This window comes from Vicugna pacos, chromosome 15, assembly GCF_048564905.1.
Source record: "Vicugna pacos chromosome 15, VicPac4, whole genome shotgun sequence".
NCBI lineage: Eukaryota > Metazoa > Chordata > Mammalia > Artiodactyla > Camelidae > Vicugna > Vicugna pacos.
The window spans coordinates 24,376,205-24,402,849 of NC_133001.1; the positions used below are offsets into that span (position 1 = coordinate 24,376,205).

Genomic DNA, 26,645 nt, shown 5'->3' on the forward strand with positions numbered 1-26,645 from the left:
GAAGCCCTCTGGCCAAAAAGGTTCTCACATTCCATGTTGAATGACCTTCATTATCCCCAAAAGATAGGAAAAGATAAGAATTTTCCCTCCCTGATCAAAACCAAGTCAAAGCAAAACAACAAACAAAAACTCCTAAGATCTAAGAAAAAATTGGGTTGAAAGAGATTTCTATCTGCCTGCTTAGTTTATGCTTCCTTCTTTCTTTCTTCCACCCCTACCTCCACCCAGCTGCACCCTGCTCTTAAGGAAAGGTGGGCAAAGCCTCCAGAATCAGATTATCAAGAAGCAGCACAAATGTAAGACTCTTTCTCTGCCCAGGCCCTTGAAGGCTTTCTGCGGCAACCACCTACTTTGATGCTGGGAGCTCAGCGTTCTCATTAAGTCTTACGGTTTTCAATCAAACAAGTTTCATCGCTTTAAACCTGTAGCTGGTTCCACGGCCCAGTCATAGGGCATATGATCAAAACACTCAGGGTTTTAAAAAATTCAAAACACTGCTATGCTACCATGGTTGTATACCTCCCTGTATTGTAGCAAATGTGGATGGATGGGTTCTCCACATAGTTGCCTTGTAGCTTTTTTTTTTAAATAACAGTTTGATTCTAGGAGGGGGTGGTGCTTGTGAACAGGCAAGAGATCTCTGCCAGAGAGTAGATTTTTTGAGCATGATATTATTAGGAATTGGCATCTAGGAAAGCTTTAGACTGGAAATTTTTAAAATGGACCAGGGAGATATCAGAGGCCAACTATGTCTTCTGTTCTTTGAAGGAAGATTCTTATGCCAGTCTATCCCTCCTGGCTCTAGGGCTGAACTGCATTAAAGAAGAGAAATCAATGAGAGAGGAACCACCTTTGCAGGTGTAAGTGCGGGACGAGCTGAAAGTGCCAGTGGGAGAGATGAACGAGATTCAAAAAGTGCTTTCTCCTACCTGCGCGTTATTACAGTCTGCGTCCCTCTTCGCCAGAATCCATATCCCCTTGTATCCTATTAAGAATAGAAACTGTATCTGAACCTTCAATAATTTTATTGGGAAGAAAGGAAGGAAGGAAGGAAAGAAAGAGATAGGGAGAGAGAGCTTCTTAATAATCCTCTTTCTTAGTGGGAAAAAATAACATATCCAAAATTCAAAAATAAGAGCTATTCAACTATAAGAAGGTGCATGATGATTCAAAGAAGAAAATTCTGAATGGTGACAAAATCTTTAAAGATAAATGTAATTAAAATGTAAATACAAAGGGTATCTGTATGGAACTTGAAGAATAAAAAATTAGGAGACATGATTTAATCTAGCTTTCAGTAGACTTTTCCAGGATGCCAAAACCTGGTCTGAGGCAGAGGAGGGGGATGATGTTTACTCTCACTCTCCCATCCATCAACTTGAGATGCTATATTTTTCTGAGATCCCATATCCAGTATAATGCATGTGGGGTTGTCTGTATTTTGTGCCACCTATTTGATAAATTTCCCAAATCTAGGTGAAATACAATGGAATCCTTTCAATCTTAGCCATTAAGATTCCCAGCCTTTTCCATAGAGCCATGAAATTTTAAAGAAAAAGAAAAGATGGCATCCTTTAGTTCTATTCAGCATGAAGGGAGAACTGAAGAGGCATGTTTTGGCCTCGCTGTTAACCAGTAGTAGAGCTGGGTAGAAAAATAGATCTTAGGATTCTTGCTCCAGACTCTTTCACAGTATAGCTCCCTCCACCAGCTTCCACGTGATTATTGATTCCTTCCCTAGCTTTGTGGAACCAGCGAGTAATGCAGGTATGGAAGATGTCATAGTTCTGTTTGATAACACCTGGTTTGTGTCTGACTAACCAACAAGATAAAATTGCCTCAGAGCAAAGAAGGAGCTAAACTTGTCTTATGCAAGAGTACACTTTCATGGTATTTAAATACACTCTAATCTACAATGTGCAGGCAGACCTGGCAGACACTAACTAAATTGAAGTGGTTTTTAAATCTTCCAGGTCAACACTATACAAACTTATGAAAGTCTACTTAAAATAGGTGTTAATGCACAGTAAACTTACCATGAAAATTAAAAAAAATATGTGAGTGTTAATTTCAAACTTCAGACTCTTCTCTCCATTCTTCCCATTTCTTAAGCAGTTTCCGAGATGACCATTTTGGACCTTCTGAGCAACTGACTTCTCTTAGAATTAGCTTGCAGAAGTCAAGGTCATGATTTCTGAGAGCTAGTCTTATAATCACTTGAGTTAACACAAGCCTTTGGCATGCTGCATCTGACCCCGTTCATCAGAATTTCCACTGTTTCAGTAGCATCCTAAAACCTGTGTCTAGCACACATGTCAAACCTAATATTACTCTATTTGTAGGACAGATTGGAAAGTTTAATTCTCAAATACCTAAGCATATTGGATCCTTTCAGAACTCTGATTTAGTTTACTTATAACTTCTTTCTTAGGTAGTCATGTTATCCCCAAAACATCAAACTTTAACATCAGAATAAAATACGGAGGTATATATCATAGTGGTTGGGGGGAAAAAGTCTAATTACACCTGAGCCTACAAGCATCTCTCAAATTAACCTTGAGTTTCTTGGCTGTCATCATCTAACAGAAAAGTTTATCAAGAGCTTTTGGAGAAAGATCACACTTCAGTTATTTCTCTGGAAACTTTACTTCTAAGTAAAGTTGTGAGCTTTTGCAGGGCCCATAAAACATATATTCCACATTTATTCTGTTCCTTGCCACAGAAAGCAAATCTTAATATTTTCAGTTGGGAATTTTGACCCCCCTCCTCACTTATTTTTAGTTTCCAATCATAGCCAGACTCTGCAGATGATAATGTATCTGTCACTGTGCAAATATAACTATAATAGAATTCTAGTGAGCAATTATATTATGTGTGTTCATATCATTTTCACAGAAAAATAGTTCACTTCAGAATTTTTTTTTTAAGCTTTTCAACAATCCGCTGTATTTGAGCAGTTCTTTCTTTTTGCTTTTGGAGTCAGGTACATCTCTTCTAAATTATTATTTTTGTTCCTCATTTAGTCTAAAACTCTGTCTAGGAAATTTGCAATATTATTTCTCATATAAGCAATCAGTCTGCTTTCCTCCATTTAATTTTGCATCCCCCAATTTCCGATACATCTTTCTGCTTTCCTTCAATTAGGTTTATAGTTATTGAGATGACTAAAATCCACTCCACCAACTGACAAAACAATTATTCACCCTCTCCACTCTGTTTAAAATGCATTAAATTTCTATCCACAATTGGAATTATAATGCATTTTCTAGCTTCTTATAGAAAACATCAAGCCATTTCTGATGACTTCCTTTTCAAGTGCAACTGCTTCAGCCCCAATTAGCTGGACAGATTTCTCAATCATGCATTCCGTCTTCTGATGAAGGAGTTATGACTTGGCTTCTGGGTTGTTGACTCATACAACTTTCATTGAAGCATGTTGGCTCTGAATTACTTCTCTTTCTCATTTTTCCTTATCTTAAAATTTTTCTTTCATGAAACATCTACCCCCACATGTCTTTGGAAAAGCATGACCAAGGATGTTTTCTCAATTATACCATAATCTTTAAGTCAAGAATGTTTATTGAGTATATCGCAGTTAGCTTTTTGGGAGACAATCAGAAACTTTCCCCTGAAATAGCGTACTGTCAAGCTGGGAGGTCAGATTTTAAAACATAACATATTTGCTTATGTCTTCAGTATTTGGTGATCACCTTTTAAAGGTTCATTTTATTGGGAGCCATTTGGTTTATCAATTTGTATAAGGTCTGAATCCTGCCTCTGAGTGAGCTTGTGATCTAACAGTGAGGTGGTTACTTGCATGGGTCTTGGAGGAATACTGCTTAGGACTTGGTTTGGGGATGACCTTGTGCAAGTAAGTCACATTCTCTGTCCCTCTGTTTCCTCCTTGCCTCATTTATAAAGCAGAGATATGAAAGTACTTACCGCATGAGATACTTGTGAGGTTTAAATGAGACAGTTAGGAGGGATAGAATTAGAGCTGACAAGCATGAATATGGCTGGCACTGAGATATTTTACACATACTATTTAATCTTCATAATAAACAAGTGGAGTGATCATTATTCTCTGTGATTTTTCCCCCCTAAGAAAATGGCTCAGGAAAGCTAGGTGATTTGCCTGAGGCTTCATCCTATTAATATATTGAACAAAGTTTTGAACTAATTCAGTCTGATTCTAAAGCCTGTTTCAGGACAGCAGCAGGGAGAGTGCTGGATAAAGGTGAAAAAAATAAGTATTGTTTTAAACTCATTCATTTATTTGTTCAACAAATTGACACAGAGGAGGTATTGAAGCTTTGGAAATGGACTTGCTCATTGAGAATGGTAATGAGGGGGGACAGAAGGAGACTCATTCATTTATTTGTTCAAAAAATATGTGCTGAACAGTGAGTGGCATTCCACGTGTGCACTAGCTGCTGTGTGGCAAGTGAGAAAACCTATTTTGTGCCTCAGGAACCTGCAGAGAGGTACCTTTGCTGCCATGGAATGCTGGACAGGTGCTCAAAAGAAAGAGTAGGAGCCATTCACACGGAGGAAGTATTGAAAATTTGAGTGTGGACATAGCCATCTGGGAAGGTAACGAGGAGAGACAGGAAGAGAATGGAACCATCAGAACCTTGAGAATCACCCATGTGAGGAAGGAAGGGTGGGGAGAGAAGACAGGGAAGAGAAGAGGTCAGAGGGGAAGGGATGTATCCCAGAGTCTAGGACAGTAAGCTAACAGCGGTACAGGAGAGGACAGCTCCCAAGGGCCTTGTGGCTGGAGGATAGAGGAGGAAGTAGGTCCTTAAAAGCAGATTCTCGGACTGCTGCAGCGTGTCAGAGACACTGAGGCCATTGACACACACCAGTCGAAGGTTTAAGGGATGTGGGATGGGTAGAGGATTATTCTCATCTAAGCAGCTAGGACAGAGACCAAGATCAAGCCTAGGACGGAGCCATGGCCCTCCCCCAGGCTGGTCCCTCCATATGATTTGGCTTATTAAGAACCAAGTCCTAGAAAAAATTTCCATAGACCTTGTAAAGACCTGAGGAGGAATCCAGCAGGACTCCTTCCAGACAGTCTAGGGGAATCCCGTCTGCACGGACCGGTGTCGGGCGGGGCCCCTGAAGGCTTCCACGCAGGAAGGGCAGATGGGGCCTTCCTCCTAGGGAGAACCAGCGAAGTTTACCATCTGTTCCGCCAGATACAAAGCTTTTTCTTTGTAATTTTGACCTGGCCAAGCCATTTCTTCTAGTGGTCGCCATGGAATTGTTGTGAACTACACAGCATTCCAGTCCAGGCACAAAGGGAGAATGGAGAGAGCCCAGGATTTGGAGTTAGACAGATCTGCACTCCAGTCTTGAGTCTAGCACATACATTGTACAACCTCTTTAAATGTGACATTTTTGTGTAATGAGTGAGGATAGCAAAGGGTTTTTCTGACAATTTGAAACAGTATGTATCAACATAGAAGCACATGAAGGGAATGCTTCAAAAAATATGGCAGTACATTATGAGTAACAGTAACAATTAGTATAAAAGACATGGCCTGAGAAAGGACAGGATCTGAGAAAAGGTAATGGAGTCAGCTCTGTAAGAGCAATTGTCCTAAGAACTCAGATTGCAAGAGGTTAAGGAAAAAGTGAATAGTGAGAGAGAGAGAGAGAGAAGCAATGATTTTTTTTTTTTTTAAAGAAAGTTGGCAATGAGCAGAAGGAGACTATTTGGACTATTGATGGAAGAAGTCTAATGCTGAAGGGAAGTTTCTAACTCCTGGTCATAACTGTGAAATCAAAACAAATGTGAAAATCAGTTCTAATCTAGCTGGGAATAAATATGCTTTTGAAAAGTTGGTTTTCCTACAGGAAACCACTACCAGAGTTTTAGGGAGCCATTAGAAGAGAGAAATTGAAAATGCCGGGAAGATAATAGCTTCTATAGCATGTTGTTTATTCTTATTTTATAGCCTTTATTTATTTTTGCATTGTGTTAGCACTTGGGCCTCATTTCTTCATGCCACTGTAGGCTGGAGGGGAACTTTTAAGGAACACAGTTATTAACAGCAATGAAAATTAAGATCGTGTTGAGCTCTAAGTCCTCACTTGAAAAAAATATGTGGGATGCCTATCCCCTCAAGTGCTCCTTCTTTACGGCAGAATTCCAAGCGATGTGCATTCTCTGAGGCAGCTTTTCCAGTCCTCTTGAGAACACCGTGGGTGCTGTTCTTTGATCTGTTAACATTAACTTACATCTGTCTGCCAGGGAGAACTGTTCCTCCTCATTGTTTCAAATGCTGACCCTGGCACCCTTGCTAAGGTACTTTCCTCATTTGGAACAGGGGTGGGTGGGTGTCTTTTCTTCCTCTGGCCCATCAATCACAGTCAAAGAATTTGAAACATGTCCCACTCTCTGGGGGGAAAAAAATCCAGAGAACAATTGAGTAACCTCCAAAGCATCTCTTATATTTCAAAAAGGATTTAATTGGAGATCAAATTCTTTTCTGCTTTCAAAACTAAGAACGTATTTTCTATTAAATCAGATCATACTCTAAGAATATGTTCCTCTTTCTTGGTGGAGTGTCTTATACTCAGCACACTAGGGTATTAACCATCATTTCCAAAGTCCTCTTTTATTTCATTCCAGATGGCCACTCGGACCTCATAAAATAGACACCTATTGCTTCATCTCCTCCAGCATACCAGAATTTCCAACCTGGATGTACAAATTGGGCCCCAGTTGGTGTTATATCATTGTTTTTGTTGGTTCCTTCTGAGCAGGAGTATGTCCTTATTCATTCTAGAACCCCTCCTAGTGCTTGGAGAGGGGCTTGGACATAGGTACAAAATAGAGGCCGACTGAATAGGTGAACAAATGAAATGGATATGAAGCATCACAGAAGTGTCAGCCCTAAGCAGAATGAGAGTCTTCCCTAATACTGAGATAGGATGGAAGGATGAAAGGAGATGAGGACCCTATGGTGAAATATGGAAAGACAGGGAAATGAGAAAGCCCCAAGTTTAGCAGCATCTTTTAGAATTCAGGTGGCACTAGACTGAATGGAATCAAAGACCAAAACATAAACATAAAATCATTCCTTCAGTGATCAAGTGGCACACAGCCTGTTTATCCCATTTCTGTGGGTCTCTAGGAAGAGACATTTCTCAGCCCCTTTTCTCCAGCCTCAGCTCTATCTTAGAAGGCTTTTATTCTTTGGCTTACTGATTCTTTTTCAGCCCAGTACACGTTACTGTGTCTAATAAAGTTGTAAGGAGGCCTTTCTCCATGTTTAATGACCTGGAGCCAATGGCTCCCCTGTGGCCCTCCCACACTGATGCCCACAGAGGTGTTGAAGGTTGTCAGATAGTTCTTAGGTATATTTTGATTTTTTTAGGACAAATACATTTATAGGCATGAATAAAGTTTCAGTTTACGTAGATATGACCATATGTCCTGGTTGACCTCGATATCAAATATGAAATACAAAACTAAGGAATTTTAAACATACTTTGATAAGTGCAGATATACTTTTTCAGTTTGGAACCATCTTTAGCTGTGACCCAAAGCAATTAATATTAATGTCTCACATTGCTATTTTGAAAGAATATGTCACTATTAGTGTTTTCTTTTCATAAATTTTACCTTTAAAAATACCTCTACGTGGGTTTCATGGGCTGGGATGCCAACAGTTTCATGATCATACAACTTCACGTGTATGATAATAATTATTTTTCATTAATGTTTCTAATAGGTCTCATCCAATAGCGTGTTTTCAACAGCATGAATGTATTGGATATAAAAATTCTCACTGCCCCTTAAAACATTTCTATCTAAAACATGGCCCAAACGTATAGATGTTACTGCAGAAGTCAAGGGAATTTTGGTTGCTTGCCCCTTTGCAAACAACAAATAAAATTACATTGTGCAATTAATACACAAACTCTATTCCGTTAGAACTACCAATCACAGGGATCAGATCTACTCCAAAAATATGATGTTGCATTTGGGTCTATTTAACCCATAAAATGTTTTCCTTTCTAAATCTTTTTTTTTTATGAGTCATCGTTTTAAATTGATGATACTAAAGATGAACATTAAATGTCTTACTATATTTTTAATTTTTAATTTTTTTCACTTTAATAGTTTTTAATGAGAGTTGTGTAAAAGATTATTTTATTCCTGCATCTTCTCAATTGTTTATTTCTTCTGTTTGCCCTTTTCTTTTCCTAGTTGGTAAAATTTGGCTTTACGTGCAGGGATGTTTTTGCAGTCTTTGTCCAGTTTTAGTCTAGTGATGACCACCTTGCTGGGGTGAGTGCCCACGTGGACAGTTGTGCCACCAGACTTCTCGCTGCATTCGCTTGGTGTAGATGACATACTTTTTCCTGTGAACCCGGACTGCTTTGCCAGTTGGCTGCCCTTTGTAGTGCCCTTGCACAACCTGAGCTTCATCCTTTTGGATGGGCATAGATTGAATACTGTGCTTCAGCCGCATCTCTTTGGAAAGGGAGGAAGACGTAGTGTTCCTGCAAATGTGGAGAGGTGCGCTGACATGCCTGTCACAGGTCTTGCTTCAGTCAGAGGTCACAAAAGAATTGAACTTCATCTTGGCTGCTGGTGCTTCAGCGATCTGTGTTTTTTATACTGCACAGTTTGCATTATTTAAAAAAATAGAGGAGATATGGGAGGAATGTACATACTTGTAAAGTCGGTCTCCTTCATCATACTCGTCTCGCCTGGGGCTAGGTGACAGCGGCCCTGTGGGTTCACGTCCAACCCACTTGTTAGTGTGCAAGTACTGAGTGCAGCTGGGCTGACAAGATTGACGAAAACATTCTCTAAATATCTTTTGTGTATTCACATGAGATGGGTTCCCTTCGTTATTCCGCACGGAAGTTACTCACCTAATCATGCTTAAATTTATAGGATTCACAAGAAATAACATTTGATCAAAAACCAATAGCTCTGTTCAGATAAATGGCAAAACCAATCTGAGCTTAGGTAATTTCAGTTTGAGATGACCGAGGGCAGGGCGTGGAGGTGGAGGGGAGGAAAGGGGTGTGCTTGCTTGGTGCAGGCCAGTGGCTTTGTAGGACTGGCAGCTCTTAACGCTGCATAGATTTTGGTCTGTTTGGTAGGATGCCTTCCTAAGCCGGGTGCCCCAGGAACCTGTTCTGCTTCCCTGTCTTCATGACAGGCTTCCTGACGCTGGTGCTTTGATGGCAGTTTTGTCCCGTGCACTTGGATGATGGTTTTTTCCCTCCGGATTTTTTTCTCTAAATTCCTCTGTGACACACACACATGACACACAGGTGTTTCTCATGTGAGCATCTTTGCCACTGAACTAGATTCCTGTTTGTTTGTTTGTTTGTTTTTTAAAGCATTAAAGCAGTCAGGCTTGCCACAACAGATTACACAGTCGTCGGAGGTAAACGGTCTATGCTCTGAAACCTCTTGCGTTTTCTACCTTGGTTGAGGAGAACCTGGAGGAGTCCCAGAAGTCTCCTTGTTCTTCACTCCCTGAACTGAGTAGCCAGCGCTCTTTCCAAAGTCACTTCTCCCGACGCTGTTATTGCCGCAAGCCCGGAAAACCTCCCTGCGCCGCTGCTGTTAGAACACCTGTTGCTCCCCACAGAGGCTCTCGGGCTCACGGACTTGCCACTGAAGTGCACGAAGGAGCATGGCCCGCTCCCCTCTTTCCCTGGGCTATGCAGACTGCAGCAGGTGTCAGTTCACCTGCTGGCTTGACGGTGTTCACATTATGAAGCTTGTTTGTATGTTTCTAGTGTCATTTGCCCTTGTCCTTGAGAAACTCTGGAAACTGACTTCCAGAGTCTCAAATCTGGTGTTCATACTTAGTGGCTGTGTAACTTGAACGAGTTTCTTTATTTCGTCTGTAAAATGGAGGTAATAGGAGTAATCATCATAGCTAGCAGGCAGCGCTTTATAGTAAGGATTCCATGAGATGCTGCATTCAAAGAGTTTAGCCCAGCGGTTGGCCCTTAATAAGTGGTCAGCAAGCTGTCGGCGTTACTCTCATCCCCTTCTTTATTATGTGTTCTTGGACCTTCACTGACAGGGGCAGGGTTGGAGAGGATTTGGGGCCGGCTTAACCAAGGTCAAAATTTGGATCCAGCACATTAACTGAGAGACACACAAAGGGTTTTAGAAACCTCAGACATGTAGTAATTCTGTGCGAATGGATCTTAATCGCCAAGGGTAGAAAGCCAAGCCTGAAGCTTTGCTGAAGGGCATCTACCTGACTCGGGTTTAACAGACAGACTGGGACAGGTTTCCAGGCTCAGCTTGGGGGCATCTGCAGAGGGATGAGAAAGATGCTCTCTCCCCCTAGCGGACACCCTCCTGCCCAGCACAGCACGGAGGCCTGGCTGATGTCAGCCCCCTCAGGAAGAGCCCTGGGATGCAGGAAAGAATCATAACAGCAGGGAAGGGAACTGGAATAAGATTCCATGAAACATCAAGGAGCAGGGAGATCATAGGCATCGTGATAATTAAAATTAGATAACCCAGAACCTCCCTGGACCTACATTCCTTACATCACTGTCATCTTCGTCCTACTTTCTCCTTTCTGCAGATCATAATCTGTCCTTCCTTAAAGATCTGACTCAAATGGATGTATATGGTAGAGCTTCCCTCAGCTGTGCTATTTATAAAAAACAGAGAGAGCCTCAGACTCTTTATACTACGTAGCCCTTCCTACCTTATGTGTCTGTTTTTTCCCGTTATCCACTTGTCAAACATCTGTTATGTGATGACGTTAGACAAGAAATCAAGCCCAGAGCTGGGGATCCAACGTCGAACAACTTCAGTCTCTGGCCTCAGAGAGTTGGCTGTCCTCCATGTCTTACCTGCCCACCAGATTGTTGGATAAACCCCTGAAATGCTGTGGACACTTTCTTCGCTTCTTTTCAGCACACTGGTCACTAGCATTTGTACATGTTTTCTTAGCCATTGTGTCAAAAGCGTTCACGAAAACCAGAGGCCTCTGTAGAAGAGACCATGTTTGGTACAGAGCACTCTCGATTCAGGACAGGGAGTTAGCAAGTTCAGGGTGCAGGGGGCGGATGCCAGTCGTCCAGGAGACTGTGTATAGTGTCCCTGTTCTCGTGGGCATGAGGAGTGTGAGAGTTTTCAGATCAAGGGAAGAGCTACGTGCACTAACAGAACAGTCTGGATTGTTTCATAGATACAACGGCATCCCAGAAAGTATTTCACAGGCGGTGTTTTAAAGACCCAGGGCCTCATGGAGCTACATGGAACGGTACACGCACGGTACAAGTGCATTTCACAACCAAAGCAGTGCAGGGTTCCATTTTCTTAAAATAGTAAGTGCAATCCTGATAAAATCTCTGAGAACTTATCTAATGGTTCTGATTTAAAACTGCATCTGAATAACTGATTTAAAAAAGTAACTAAAAATGCCTTTGTAACATTCGACATTTACAAGGGGCTTAAAGTTGGTCATGTATTAAAATTTATTTTATTACGCTCAACACTTAAGCAACAATGAACCTTACACAGTCATCGGCACATAACGAGTGCTCCGTAAATACATCTATTCGTTGGTGTATCCATTCATTCACTATTTGTGAAGAATCTGCTATGTGCCAGGGGCTGTGGCTGAGACAGTGAGGAAAGCAGACTGGTTTCTGACTTCCCATGGGGTTGATGAGCTAATGGGTGAGAGAGACAACTGCCTGGAGAACCAGCAGCAGTTAGACCCCTGTCTGTTTTCAGAACAGATAGGATCCCTTTCTGATTAATCTGAGAAAATTAAGAGCCAGAGTAAATAGGTAAGTGAATGCAGAAAATCCAGCAAGTACTTGAGAACAGACTAGAACGGAGATACTGTGTCTGAGTGGTGGCATGTTTTTACCTGCCACCCAGGGAGAAACAGGTGGAGAGGGGAGCAAGGCAGACGGCACATAATCCAGGGTTTCTGTCCTGCGTCTCCGACCCTCTCACCTCCTTATGCAGATTATACACCATCTACACACTTCCCATTAAAACATACAGTTCCATGAGGTGCAGATCCTTTGAGTCCTTTCTGTGAAAGACCCAGGATCACACTTACTATTTGAGTTTCACAGTGCTGTTTTTTAATTATTCAACATTGACCAGTAGGCTCTGTTTTTTCTCAGTGCTGCATGGTGTGAGACATGAGAGCATGTGAAAGAGCGGCTCCCTCACTTAATAGGGTTTGCCTTTTGGTTTTCAAAAAAATGTGTATTGAATTCTGGATGCCATTTTCGAAGTTGTAACCTTCCTAGATAGAGCCTGATCTAGAGTCACCAGAGCCAGATTCATGCGCTGGGTGTGTGACGTGGGCGAACGGTTTACGACGATATGCCCCAGCTTCCAGGTTTGTTTGTAGGGATTTTGCCTACTGGTAAAATGCCTAGTCTTCATTGAGTGCCAAGAGCATAATAGGCACTCAAAAAAAAAAAAAAAAGAGGCAACTCTTGCTAGAATAATCATTATAATACTTTACTTCATTTACATTTATTTATATAATACCAATACCATCTTATCACGGTTGGCAGTGTTGACTTTGAAAAGGACATTCATGTATTGTCACAATTGATTCTCACAAGACTCTCCCAAACCTCAGTTGTTTGTATAGTACTTTCATAATTGTGCCATATTTATACATTACCTATATTATTATTTACTTAATATTTTACATTTGAATTTACTTTTGCAACTAATCTCATCCTAAAGTAATACAACCCATAAAATTACAACTTTACTATGCTAGTTATACTTTTTCCTTCAAAGTACACATCCAAATAAATGTAACTTGGAAATTAAATACAGTTTTGAACCACTTAGCATCATCTAGCACATCACCAGGCGTACGAGTCCCAGTTATCAAAGTTAGAAGGCAGTTAGAAGGTGGAATAGGAAAAACGAGGGTTGTTATGTGATTTCAGCAGTGAGACAATTGACTCTCAGAGAAGTTAAGAAGGTTTTTGTAGTGAAACACAACCTATTATAGACAGACATGGAGAGATTGTTTCTCACCTGAGGTCAGGGAGCTGGTTGAAGACAAAGTTGGCACTGGAACCCAGGTTGCCTACCTCACTGATACAGATTCTTTCTAGCACACTCTCTCTTTTTGGAAGTTCTCGCTCCTAATGCAGAACAGAACATGTTGGTACCACATGCAAGTATAATGATGATATTTATAAATCTGATTTATCTGGCTATAAGCCGAGAACCCAAGGTATATTTTCATAAAGCTAATTACCATAACAGATGAATCATATGAAAATAAATGAATATACTATTAACAACATTTTATTACTATCTACCTATACCTCTAAATTCCCGAATTGTTTTCAGTAACTGTTGGGACATTAGCTTCTATATGTCCCAAGCTCTTCTGATTAGGGCAATGGTAGCAAAACAGATATATAAACTCTCACTTTAACTGGAGTGGGAAGGAATTTGAGGTTAAAGCAAAATGACTTTTAGTATGGGCATGCCCTGGGGCTGCTAAGTAACATTTCTTAGGTATTTCGTTTGTAAGAACTCTTTTGGTTAAGCCATTATTGACTCTTTGTATTGAATAAGGCTTTGACCAATATATTCATTCATTCATTCACTCATTCATTCAAAAAAATATTGAATATGTTCATATTTTGTACCAGACACTGTTCTAGACTGGAATACAGTAGTGAACAAAAGGGATTTTTTTTTAATCTTTTATGGAGTTTATACTGACTCTACTGGAAGGACTCCGACACTAAATGAATTTTAAAAGTATATAATTTATCTGTGGATAGTATGTGTTTTTGAGAAAAGTCAGTGTCTCTGGGCCAGGACAAGAAGTTGTTTAGTGCTTAGAAATTGTCATTGCCTACTAGAGTGCCAGAATGAATGCTACCAACTATAACTGAGTGACCTCTCCTAGGAGACTGGTGCTTGCCCGGGTTACAGTTTTATGCCTCACCAAAACACAGGAGTCATGATCATCACTAAAGCTAGCAGCAGGAATAAATTATCTGAATGAGTCCAGTGATTCTCTTGACTGATGCTCCATCGACAACCAACACACACAGTGACTGAGAAGGGAAATCATTGATTGGGTCAGTAGAAATGTCTGTGCGCTTGATACTGTAAATAATTTTTATTATTTTGTTGAAAAAAGAACGCTTGCCTCTTTTTATAAAGAGCACTGACTTTATCAGATCCTGAGTAAAGGCCTTTACATTTATCTTTGAAAGTGTCATATTTACTAAACTCCTCCAGGGCAGGATTTGCTTTGTTTTGTTTTAATTGTGGTTAAACACACACACACACACACACACACACTCACACACATAACATAGAATTTACCATCTTAACCATAACGTAAGTGTACAGTTCAAGAGAGTTAAGCATATTCTTATTGTTGTACAACAGATCTCCAGAACTTTTTCATCTTGCAAAACTGATCTGTATCCATTAAACAACTGCATTTCCCTCTCCCCAGCACCTGTTAACCACCATTCTACTTTCTTTATCTTTAGACCACTTTAGATACCTCAATATAAGTAGAATCATACAGTAATTTGGGGGGGGGTACTGGCTTGTTTCACGTAGGAGAAGGTTTTTCAAGTTTTTTTTGTTTTGTTTAAATCCCAGTTTTACACATGAAGAGTTTGATGTTTAGAAAATATAACTTGCTTATAGTCATTCGGTTACTAAGTGGCACTGAGGACTTCAATCCAAGTCTGATGCTAGAATCTGTGTGCTTAACTACCTACTAGTCCACTGTTTCTCAAACCAGAACACTCGGAATCTGTAGAAAGAGAGTAAGGCACATAGATCTATTCTTTGAATTTTCTATTTCCTTTAAAAGTTTGCACACACTATTCAAGTTTGAGGAGTACAGTGCCAAACTGAAGTGACTTGAGTCTGTGGCTTTATGCCAGACTCAGGAACATCCCAGACTTCCTCACTTATTACTTCTGTTTGACACATTGACCTTTCCATTTGTAACGTGGGGCTGAAATTTAAGAACTCTCTTTGACATTTATGTAGGTATACTGTGATTGAAGGGTTTGACCCAACACATCAGACTATGGTGACAGTATTAACTCTGACCATCTACTTACCAAGCTAAGATGACCCATTTATTTAGGTTTTTCATCCTTAGGTCAAAGAAAACTCTTCCCTTAACAGAGGAAACTTGTTCTTCCTTGTTCCACCACCAGCGCATTTCCAATTCATTTGATGTCAAAATAAGAATAGTTCATCATATTCATCTTCTCTGCCAAGAGCTGTCCATTTGGTCCTTACTTTTTTCAGAAAAGAGCTAAGATGATTTAAATATTGTTAAACATAAAAGATAAATGTTGGATGGTTGGTAGGAAATAAATAGAACATTCACAGTGACCACATTCTCCAAACCAGCGAAACCAGGACAGACGGGCTGAGGAGTACAAGTGTATTTATGGGGTACGTGGAAGAGACTATTTGATGAAGACTGACCTAGAAATATAGGAACATATGGCCACCCAAAAAACTTGGTATTTTCCATTTTTAGCACATTGAATGTAAAGGATAATTGTTGGCTTGCCTTGAACAAAAAGTAAAAGAATTTTCTTAGGGCAACAGATCTTTGAAGCCATTAACTATGGGGATTGATGAGAAAGTTATCTGTGCCAACTCCGACTCATAACTTCGTACTCTCTTTCAAGAGTATTCTGTTGCCCAAACTTGAAATCAGATATTTTCAAGGTTATGTTAACGCACTGTACTGGGTAGACTTTTTCCTAGCATACCCTTGAAGGGAAAAAGGAGTATTAGAACCTCATCAGTTCTATGGGTTTCATTCAACAAACATTTACCGTGCTCCAGCCAAAGGTCCAGCTCATCATTAGTTACTTGGGGTCAAGGTGAGGAGTAGGAATTAGAGATATAACACACAAAATACAGTGGGAGAGAAAAATCTTTTTAATATAATATTTTGAGTATCGTTATCTGACATTTTTACGTGTATCAGAAGAGTGATGACTAACTAAGCCTTGACAACTGGAGGATCATGAGGGCTGGGTCGTCTGTTCTGGATCTTAAACTTTAAATACAATTTTACCTTGCAGAGAAGGAATTTCTAGAATCTGTGAACCTTAAGCATAATACGCTGAGTACAATACTTGGTGAATAGAAAGTGCTCAATAAATTTTGGCTGTTTACTCTGCCCTTGGACATTTGGTGAGAACCACTGTATGTCAGGTGCTGAGATACAAGGGTTAACGTGACCTAGTCTCCAACCTCAACAAACACGCGTTCTTGTGGAAACAGGCAGGTAAAGAAATCATGGCAATGCTACATTGTAAGTCCTTTGATGGGGTGAACCTTTGGGGCTATGGAGGACCCAGAGCCTTCTCAGCCTTGATGTACTGGTGAGTGTTGAAATGTGAGGAGGTTAACCAGGTTAATAAGTTGGGGAAACAGAGAGTGAAAAACACTGAATGAATAAATATCAAGGCCAGAGAGAAAGGAGAGAAGAAAGAGATGGAGGAAGGGAGATAATGTATACAGAGTCATGGCTTCCTTGGAGGTGGAAAATGTTGATTGTGATTGGACCATAGGGTTTTTGAAAGTGAGTAACAGGCAATGAAGTTAGGAAAATACGTGGGATCAGTTATAGTGGCCATTGCGAGAGCTGATAGGCAACTTAAACCCATGTGCTTTGAGCTGGAAAACTGGAAGCTACTGGAGGTGTTTCTGGGGAAGTACGTATACAAGTATGTTAGACATAAACACAACCCTAAAGATAATAAGGTATTTTTATTTTTTCTTTTCTTGGTACATCCTGAAGTATGGTCAAGAACTGAGGAGCTAGTTAGACTGTGCTTGTGTGTTAGCTTTCCTGGTGGTTTTTCCTTCCCCTTCTGTTTCCTCTTTGCTATCTTTGTTTTATCCTATTTTGTCTTTTCTTCCATCTGCTAAGTAATTATTTTTATGGCCTATTTTTAGGGTCAGAATTTTATTAGCCATATATAAAATCAGTAATTAAAGCCAACTCTGAAGTTTATTTTGAGGAATCCTTTAGCCCTGCAGCTAAGAAAACCTTGTGAAGATCGGACAAAATTCCTGGATATTAACAATACTGAGTTCTTGTGAACAGGTGACTTCATACTCTCAAATGGAATCTTAACTAATTTATGGCTTTTTTTTTTGAATCAGAAAAACCATAATCTCTCTATGATGGTGTATCAGAGTGTAATTTTACTGTGTCTGTATCATTTTTTCCCCCTAGATGTCATTGCCCACCATCGCCTTGCCCAAGTTTCAAAGTGTACCTACTTTGTAGTCCCTGATTCAGTCTTCGCTCTGCCTCTAAATAACTATGTTCTTGGATAAATCAGTACTCTGTCTGAGCTCTTAAATATAACCTAGTCTGGCTCCACCGTGCCTCACTAAATTTTGTGTTGCCGAAGACAAACAGCTGCCACTCTGCTTGGCTTTCTCCGGAGACCTCCAGAGGCTCCTCCTGCTAGTCCCTTTTCCTCATAACCATGGCATCCTCTCTCATGATCCCTCTAAAATCCCTTACTTCACTTTAAACTGTTTTCTCGTATTGATTCCTTTTGCACCTAAAAGATTGTCACAGAAAACTCCTGTTTAAGAGCTCAGCACACATTTGTCTGCTGAAGACAGTAATCCAATTAACTGCCTTCGTTTTCTTTCACCAGGCTACAAATCTCTCTTTTCTATCACCTGCATCTCCTATCGGCAGGCGAAATATAGCCAATTTCAATGTATTTGGTTTTTAATTATTTGAAGAGAGGTGAATAAACCATTATAAACCATTTATAAAAGTGGGAGTGGTAATGTGAATATTCATGATTATTTGGATTTGTCATTAGTAGGCCTTTGGCACGCATAGGTAAAAGATGCTGCCACATTAAACTGAAAAGCGTAGGCCAAGGGGGAATATTTCTTTCCTTTTTAAAAATTCTTTTTCTTTTTTTTTTTCATAAAAGAAAATTTTTTCAGCTCCTCATTTATTCTGACCTGGTGTGGTGGTCTAGTGACTTGATTTAACTGATAGAATACAGTGGAAGGGACGCTGTGCCTTTCCAAGTCTAAACCTTAAAGAGGTCTGACAGCTTTTGTTTTTACACTGTGGGAACCTGAGCCATTACATTAGAAGTTTGATCTGGAAGAGACCATGTGGTGAGGTCCATAGGGAAAGACCCTGAGTCTACGTGGAGAGAAGCCATGTGTCCCAACTGTCTCCTGAAGTGCCATTCAGCCCAGCACATGCTTCACCTCAGGATTTTGAATCTGGAATGAGCAATGCAGAGGGGCATGGGAGTTAGGACTTGTTCTGGGACCAGCATCTTGTTTCCAGTGGCAGCCACTGAGACAAGGGCGAGAGAGGGTACTCAGTATGCAGTACAGACAGCAATAACATCCTTTGCAGAATCTTCTTTTAATGCAATTTCTGGTCCCCTAACATCTTTCATTTTCCACTTAAAATTTTTTTTAAAATTTTTTCACCCATTTCTTCTATACCCACCTCCTACCTCTGACAGCCACCAATCTGGTCTCTGTATCTGTGAACTTGGTTTCATTTCTTGAGGTTCTTTGTTTGTTTAGATTCTACACACGAGAGAGGTCATATGGTATTTGTCTTTATCTATCTGACTTATTTCATTTAGCATAATACCCTCCAGGTTCATCCCCATAGTCTTACAAATGGCAAAATTTCATTCTTTTTATGGCTGAATAATATTCCATTGCATATGTATATGTAATTTCTTTATCCATTCATCCTTTGATGGACACAAGAAATTGTTTCTGTATCTTGCCTCTTGTGAGTAGTGCTGCAATGACTTAGTGATTTCATTTTCTTCAGATAAATACCCAGAAGTGGAATTGCTAGATCATATGATAGTTTCTTTTCTTTTCCTTCTTCCTCCCTCCCTCCCTTCCTTCCTTTCTTTCTTTCGAAACCTCCATACTGTTTTTCATAGTGGCTGTACCAAAGCACAGTCCCAACAGCAGTTCACCAGGGTTCCCTTTTCTCTACCTTCTCACCAACCCTTGTCATTTCTTGTGTCTTGATAACAGCCATCTGATGTGTATTTGGGCTTAATAGTGTTCTAGACAGTGTAGGAACTAGGAATGTAGCTCAGGGCACAAGCCCTTCTGCTCAGGAGCATAATCGTGGGAGTGAGATGAGCCATGGAGGAAGAACACTGTACCACTAAGCCAGGCTCTCACCCAGATGAGAGAGAAGCCCCGGGTTGCAGATATCCAGAATGTGTTGCCCCCTGTCCTAGGTGGCCTGTTACTTGGTGTGTCTCTTCATCCTTCCTTCCAGCCTGCCTTCACTTGTCGTGTTTCATGGTCCTCTTGGTGCTTGCTCTCTTCCAGCATCTATTGGAGAAATTGGTGTGTTAGAACTTTCTTGTAAACTGTTCCTCTCAGTTTTATCTCTAGAGGAAATAATAATATCTTTTCTTATGTCAATCAAGTAATCACAAAAAGAATTATATTTTCGGACCATAATTAACACCACTGTGCTGAATTAATATACGATCATTCTTAATGCTCTTTTTCTTTCCTAAACATATCAAAACCAGAATTCCTCTGTCTTTGTCTACAGGTGTGGGGATGGGCCTTTATAGGAAGAATAGATGCTGCCAATAAACAACAGAGCTAAAATGAAAAATTAGATCAGAGCTATGATTTGGGGAATTTTCATCTCTGAATTATTAATTTGTAGGTCTGTTTTGCAGCTCGTTTTTCTTTCAAAATGTGGATGTGAGTTTTCTTCTGGTTATATGAAGTTTAGGCATGATTTAATTCTATAAGTAGTTACTGAATATTTATTATATGCAATTAGCTAGTCTAAAATCGTCAGGGGATATAAAGAAGAGAAAGACCTGTTTGCAGACCTCTTGGGAAAAGAGCATCGCAAGAGGGGAAATAAAGCAAATAACTTGGAGCAGAAAATATCCTTTCTACAGTGAAGCATTTGTCTTAAAACCCCACCAGCAGAAAGTATAACATCTCGTGGTGACTTTCGTTATCTCATGTCCCTACACTGCCATTTTCCTGTGTAGATCTCAGGCAATGGTGGGCCTGGCTGACATGAGTACTGTGTCTTCAGTAGTGGGATAATTTATGCCAAGCCAGTCGTATCTTCCTACTTGTCTCAGCTGCGTAGTTCATGCATGTTTGTGGACAAGCTGGCTGACAGTAGTGCAGCCTGGGTGAACCTGGCTGTATTCATCGTACGTGGAGCTCCCTGCTCACTTCCCGTACCTTCACACTCCAAATTAGGTCAGGGCTCTTTGTGACTGTGGTCTCTTTAGGAATCCAGTGCAGGCTTTCCCTGTTTGGCTGGGCTACCCTGGCAGCATGAAGTATTCAATGAAATCAATCCCGTCCAGACTTCCTAGTCCCTGAAGACAGGAGCTGAGAATCAATTTTCCTCTCCGCTCTATAAATTGAGTGGCAGCTGGCCTGCACTAGAAGCTGTTAGAAAACTAGGCATCTCATTTCACTCTACCCGGAGTTTGGTGAGTAGGGTTCATGTTTTTAAGATTGGGATCATTTGACTTCAGTTATAATATTAATTTCCCATGATCTCTGTAGTCGAGGGGCATGTCAGAATGAGAAACGCAGCTTAAGGGAAAAGGAATCTGAAAATGTCACATGTGCCTGAGGTAAAGAAGTGATGGTTTCATGGTATCTAATCGAAGGCTAAGTCCAGATGCCCTCAGTGTGGAGAGCTAGTCTGGGGAGGTGAGTGGTGGGAGGCCCTCTTAAAATTGTCATCAGCACCTGTCTAGTGACCGCAAAACAAAATAATAATAGTATAATTCCTTGATCTGAACAGTCTACATCTTCTCATATGTATCTCAAGTGTAAATAAAACTGTTTTGCATATGTTGCTCTTTTTGTATACTGTAACATACAGTACAGTACAGTGGTGCATCATGAACCTACACGTTTGATAAAATGTGTGTACACACATACGCACAGCTACACACGTACAAATGAATACAAAAGGGGGAGAGAGAGCTCTGGATTAAATAGGTGAACTGTATCAGTGTCTATATCCTGGTTATGATATTGCACTAAAAATTTTTAAGATGCTGTTAGTAGTAGTAGTGACAATAGGAAAGTGAGCAATAGGTATGTGGTATGTCTCTATACTTTCTTACCACTGTATGTAAAGCTACAATTATCTCAAAGCAAAGTAAGCTACAGTCTTGTTATGCAAATACAGCTTCAAAACAGGTCTCCTAAGCACCCCCTTCAAACATTGTGGACCCTGAGTCTTCCTGTGGAGACATCCTGGAACTGACCTTGTCCTGGGCCCTCGACACTATTCTCCTGCTGTAAACAAATATTCTTTTAAATGATTTATGAGAAATAGAGCACTCTAAGAATGAAAAGCCCGAGAAAAATCTAAGGCATTGAATTCAGTATTGGAGTTGGAGATATTCAGGGCCACTGTGTTCCTCTCAACATTCATGAACTTGTCATGGGATGGGTAGCATTTTGGCATTTAATGATTTCATAAAATTTAAAAAAATAATTTCTTTGCTCTACTTAGATGTCAATCGTCCTGACTTTTAATCTACATTCTACATTCAAATATGATTTAGGGAACACAGACCAGACTTCATAATCCCCACTAATGCACAAAAGCCCAAATAGAGAGGTGACTAGATCACATTATTGCAAACTGTACCTAAGTGTATTGGTTAATAACTCTTTTAACAATCTCTTCCGTCTCCTAAAATCTTCGGCAACCCAATGAAGTGTAACTATTCTGTATTTCTGTGAGTTAAATTTAGCTTTTTTTTTTTCCAGAAAGACGTACTATTGGATATCCATTGTATATATATATATACACTAGTCAGGTAGTATTACCATTCTGTCTACACTGTGGCAGTTTTCCTGATACTTGTTCCAAATCTTCAATTGTAACAGTAGATATAATTGGTATTTTATATAATATTCAGCTTAGCCAAAGGTTATAAAACTACTTACTGATGTTCTTCAGCTAAACATTTCATTAAAGTAAAGCTGGAATTCCCTGCATCATGTGGTATTAGGAGCTAAAATACAGAATGCTCTTGGGCACTAATGTTAGGGCAAAAAACAATCTTAAAAGTCCACTTAGGTACTTTTAAATTTTTAGATAAATTTTTAAGTAGTATATGTGCAGCTCACAGTTGTCTGCTCTAGTGGTGAGACCTAGTGTATATTCACAGATATTAACAACATTTTATTTTGCATCTCAAATCATTCACTTGTGCTAGTAACAGAAAAAAGAACAAGCTGGAATTCCATATCTTATTTCTCCACACCATCCTCTGAGTTGTTTATCAGCTGGCATTAGTTATTCATTGATTTCTGTATGTGAAGCTTCACACTGAGAGTGATTTGGAAGTGAGTAAGTGCTGAGATTAGGAAATGTAACAGTGGTTCAGAATACTCACAACCAATGTGTAGTAATTTATCACTTGCTGGGGCGGCAGTATAGACACAAGTTCTGGGTGAGAATTTGGCTACTGAGCACAAGAAACATATTAGGAAAATGGCAGAAAGGATTAGCAAGAGTGTAATGAGTTCTGTCCTGGAGGCACAGTGTTTACAAGTTACAGCTCCGAAGAAGGGCTACATAACCACAGAGGAGACTGGGGGCAGGGTAAGGAGGGAGGAGGCCTCAGAGAGGAACATGAGGAAACAAAAAGGGAATCTGGAAAGTCTCCTTTCAGGAAGAGGAGCGGCGATGCTTTCAAAAGAGAGCTACTGTCATTTTATTACGTGACCAGGCTGAATGCAAACACATTTAGTGTGTGCAGTGCAAGACCTGCACCCATTCATGTTGAATATGTACAGGAAATGTGGAGGCGTTGTGAAAGTGCGTGTGCGTGTTTGTGTTTGTGTGTCTGGCAATTAGTGAAAGTGAGGCTATTGAATTTAAATTTACAAGTAAAAAGTTTTTTCCTTCAGATAGCTTAAGATCAAAACGATTTTGGAGACCTATGATGCACGATATAATGAGAGGAATAAAAGAGTAAAAACTTGATTCAACAGGAAGGCAACCAGGAGTGTACTGGTTTTAGTTTGAAACGCAGATACAAAAAAGTGCTGTTAGGTTTTTTTGAGTGCGTTTTTGGTTTTTGTTCTTTTGGATTGGACCCCAGAATATATGATGCTGTCAAAAATAGACAATAAAGTCTGTGGCTGAGAACGAAATATACTAGAAATTTTCTCACTGAAGTAAATAATGTGATTATACATTATACAAAATGTGATTATAAAGTAATAACAGTAATTCTGTAGTCTACATATACATTTTTCTTGTCTATTTATAGTCACCCTCACAGTTTAAACTCTATGTAGGTGAATATCTTTAGAAAATAGTTTTCTGGAAATAATGTATATGAAAAATGCACTGATGAGTCCTATTAATAATTAAATTATTTTCTCTCCCTCTTTCTTTTCCATTTGTTCTCTCCTTTTCTCCCTCCCTCCGCACCTCTCTCTGTTTCTCTCATTCTCTCCCTCTGTTTTTCATATGTTTTAAAAAAATAAAAGATTATTTTCCTGTGTTGGCTTTAAGCAGTCTATAGGTTAGACCATTTCTGTAAAAAGAACTACCATTATTTATTATTTTTAGATGCAATTTAATTTCTAGTTATAAGAAAGGGCAATTACATTTGAAGGAAGTAATGCTTTGCTTCTACAGAAAAATTTGCTGGTGAAATAATTCTACTATTAAAGGGAAACATGACTATTAATGCATTGAATAAATATGTATTGAACACTTTCCACAGAACAACCACTGTACACAGAGGAAAAATGGTAAGCAAAATAGTTGTGGCCTCTGCCCTCATGGAATGTGTTTTTTGCAACATATTCTGGATAATTCAAAAAATGATAAAGTCTAATAAATATCTATTGCTAGAATTTGTAAATTGCTAGTTTTCTAAAAGTCATTTCACTCTTTCATCTAATAGAATTAGACAGCTAAAAGAGAGATCGGAATCCTGTGGTACACACAACCATAGCCAGGTAGAACCTTTACTCACTCCACGCCACACTTAAGTGAGGCTCAATTACTGAGTATTCCTATTAAACACAATGCACGGTCAGAATGCTTTTTATGATAGGGAAGAGCACAGAATTGCAGGAATCAACCAAAACAGAATCCCAAAATGTATCTTCCAAACCACCAATGACGTTGTAGACATCATTGAATATAAAACTTTAGAAATTAAGTCTTTAATATGTGCCTCCGGCAATCTGTTCTACTTCATGTGGTGATACATCACATAAGCTCAAGTGTCTTGGTGATGTATTGCTCTAATACATCTAACGGAGCGCACTCTGAGAGCATATTAGTGCAATGCACCATTGCTAGGGGACACTGTGGGGCTCACTGAGCAGTTCATGGCCCAGAGGGTACAGAGCATCACTTCAACCCTGAAGCCAAGGCATGGGGAGTCTCCTGATTCAGTGGCTGCCCTCCCAGCAATCAAGGCAAGGCTGCTGCACAACTGGCCAGCTGTGAGAGGGTTTTAGGGTCCTCTTGGCTGTGAGCAAATGTTACATAAAAGACTGGAGAACTCTAGTCTCCTCGGTGGAGACCCTGATAGCACAGTAGGAGCACTCACTGTGTTTCCTTCCCATTTGGAAACCACCCTGCTTGCTTGATTTTGCAGAGTGCTCCAGGAGAAGTTAATATTTGGATTTCTCTTCTGAGTAGATACTAGGAGACCTTAGAGAGCTGGAGCAAGATGATGTTACAGTTTGATACTTCCTTTATGTATGCATCTAACCTCTTCTGTTTGAAGTTAATTTGATTTTGCCTGCATAGAAAAGGAACCTTGGGAGATGATTTTTTTTTATTAGAGATATGCTGAACCATTCAGTTTCTAAACTTGCAAACTGGAGGAAATTGCAGAGTCCTTGATGACTGAGGCTTTTGGTGCATATCCAGATTTCACTTCTGATCATTTTCTTGACAAAAGCCAGTATCTCAAGCCGTTCTGAGAGACATCCTCTTACAGTCATTTGCCAATTTAAGTGAACTTGTGAGACGTCCACCAGTTTACTCTATTTCTGTTGGTTAGATGGCATTCTGGACTGCTTCCTTTTATTGACATTCCGTGGGCACAGGGTTTCTCAGCTCTTCCTTGGTGTTCATTTATTGACAGAGTAAAGAAGAGAATTAAAGGTGGACTGTTCTTCAGGGTTAACACAAATCTTCTAATGGTAGATGAAGGCCTTATAAAACCCAGTGCTATGTACACATGCTGGGAGAACCTATTGGAGGCAGTTCTTGCATACGCAGCAACACAAAATAAATTTCAAGAAGACATATGTTTGTTACATGATAATGTGATGCCGTTATCTATACATATAATTCTTCAGAGTAGCTTATAGCAAAAGTCACTGAGTTTATAGTGGAATCATTTGTTGTAAAATCCTTGATGACAGTTACTCCTTCATTGAAGATGCAGTGCCCCAAATATAATCTTTGTTACAGGGCCAGTCATACTGTATTTTATATAAGTCTGGTGTTGCTAGGTTTGCTAGAGCAATGGGTATTATCTCCTTGCCTCCAGGAAATGCTGGAAGGGTTTATTCGGGGAGTTAATCCTTGAGCTTTATCTGTGGTTTAATGACCAGCCGTCTTTTACATGCCTAGTTACAGAGAGGTGCAGTTGAGAAAAACTACCCTGCCATTTCTTTCCCATGATTTCAAAAGTAGCTTTTACATCCATCCATGTGCACTTACTCTGTTTTCTTGTAGTTTACAAATTGTCCTGGTCCAGGGCGCAGTGTAGTGTACCAAGGTTAGGAACTCAGAAGAAGGGTTGTGAAGCCACACTCCCGGGGTTCCAGTCTTCCTTCCAGTCACTGACTGTAACTGTGGCTTGGTTGGGCCAAACCACTTTAGTTTTCTGACTGTCAGTTTCTTTTATCTGTGAAATGGGGACGGCTCTACTACTTACCACATGGACTACCAGAAAAAAATGAACTGAAAATATCTCTGCAGAGTTCTTTATGCAATGCCTGTGGTGCACAGAAAAGATCCAATACATGGTAGCTATTCTTATTATGCAAGTGAGTCGAGGTAACCTAAATTTTCTATCACATTTTTGAAACTACTTAGTTTTACATCTTTTTGTGGCTCCATCACCAATGTACAGTTATTTCATTCCTAATCTTTATTTGCTGGTAATAGATACAAAAATATAATAGTGTTTAATTGTTAGCCTCTAAATGTAAGCATACCTCCCAGATGTTTCTGTTTCTCACAATCAAATTCAAAAGGCATTACCAACTGTATAGCTGTGGGTGAAACATTTCCTATCCAGGTCCGTCTTCTGGACCTAGGCAGAGACCCATAGGTTTGACTTCAGATTTGTAACTTAATTTTTGTTTCTGCCTGTTTCTACCTCCTCACATTCTAATAAGCTCTGTATGATCCTAACTCCCATCAGGCTGGGAGTTCTTCAAGTCCAGAGACTGAATCCTTTTATTGTTATGTCTTCAACAGTTGGTCCAGCCCCAGACACAGAGTCCGCGTATTGAAATTGTCTCCCTAATCATCCTCATACCTGATTGAATTTTAGATATGAATGTA

General features: G+C 39.9%; 1 protein-coding gene and 1 pseudogene across 3 annotated transcripts in view; one reads left to right on the forward strand and one right to left on the reverse strand.

The window, feature by feature from the left end:
- NRXN1 (neurexin 1) overlaps window positions 1–26,645 on the forward strand; it is a 1,026,070-nt gene that overhangs the window by 399,076 nt on the left and 600,349 nt on the right. The window lies entirely within an intron of this gene.
- Window positions 8,171–8,603, reverse strand: LOC102536847 (large ribosomal subunit protein uL24-like; annotated as a pseudogene).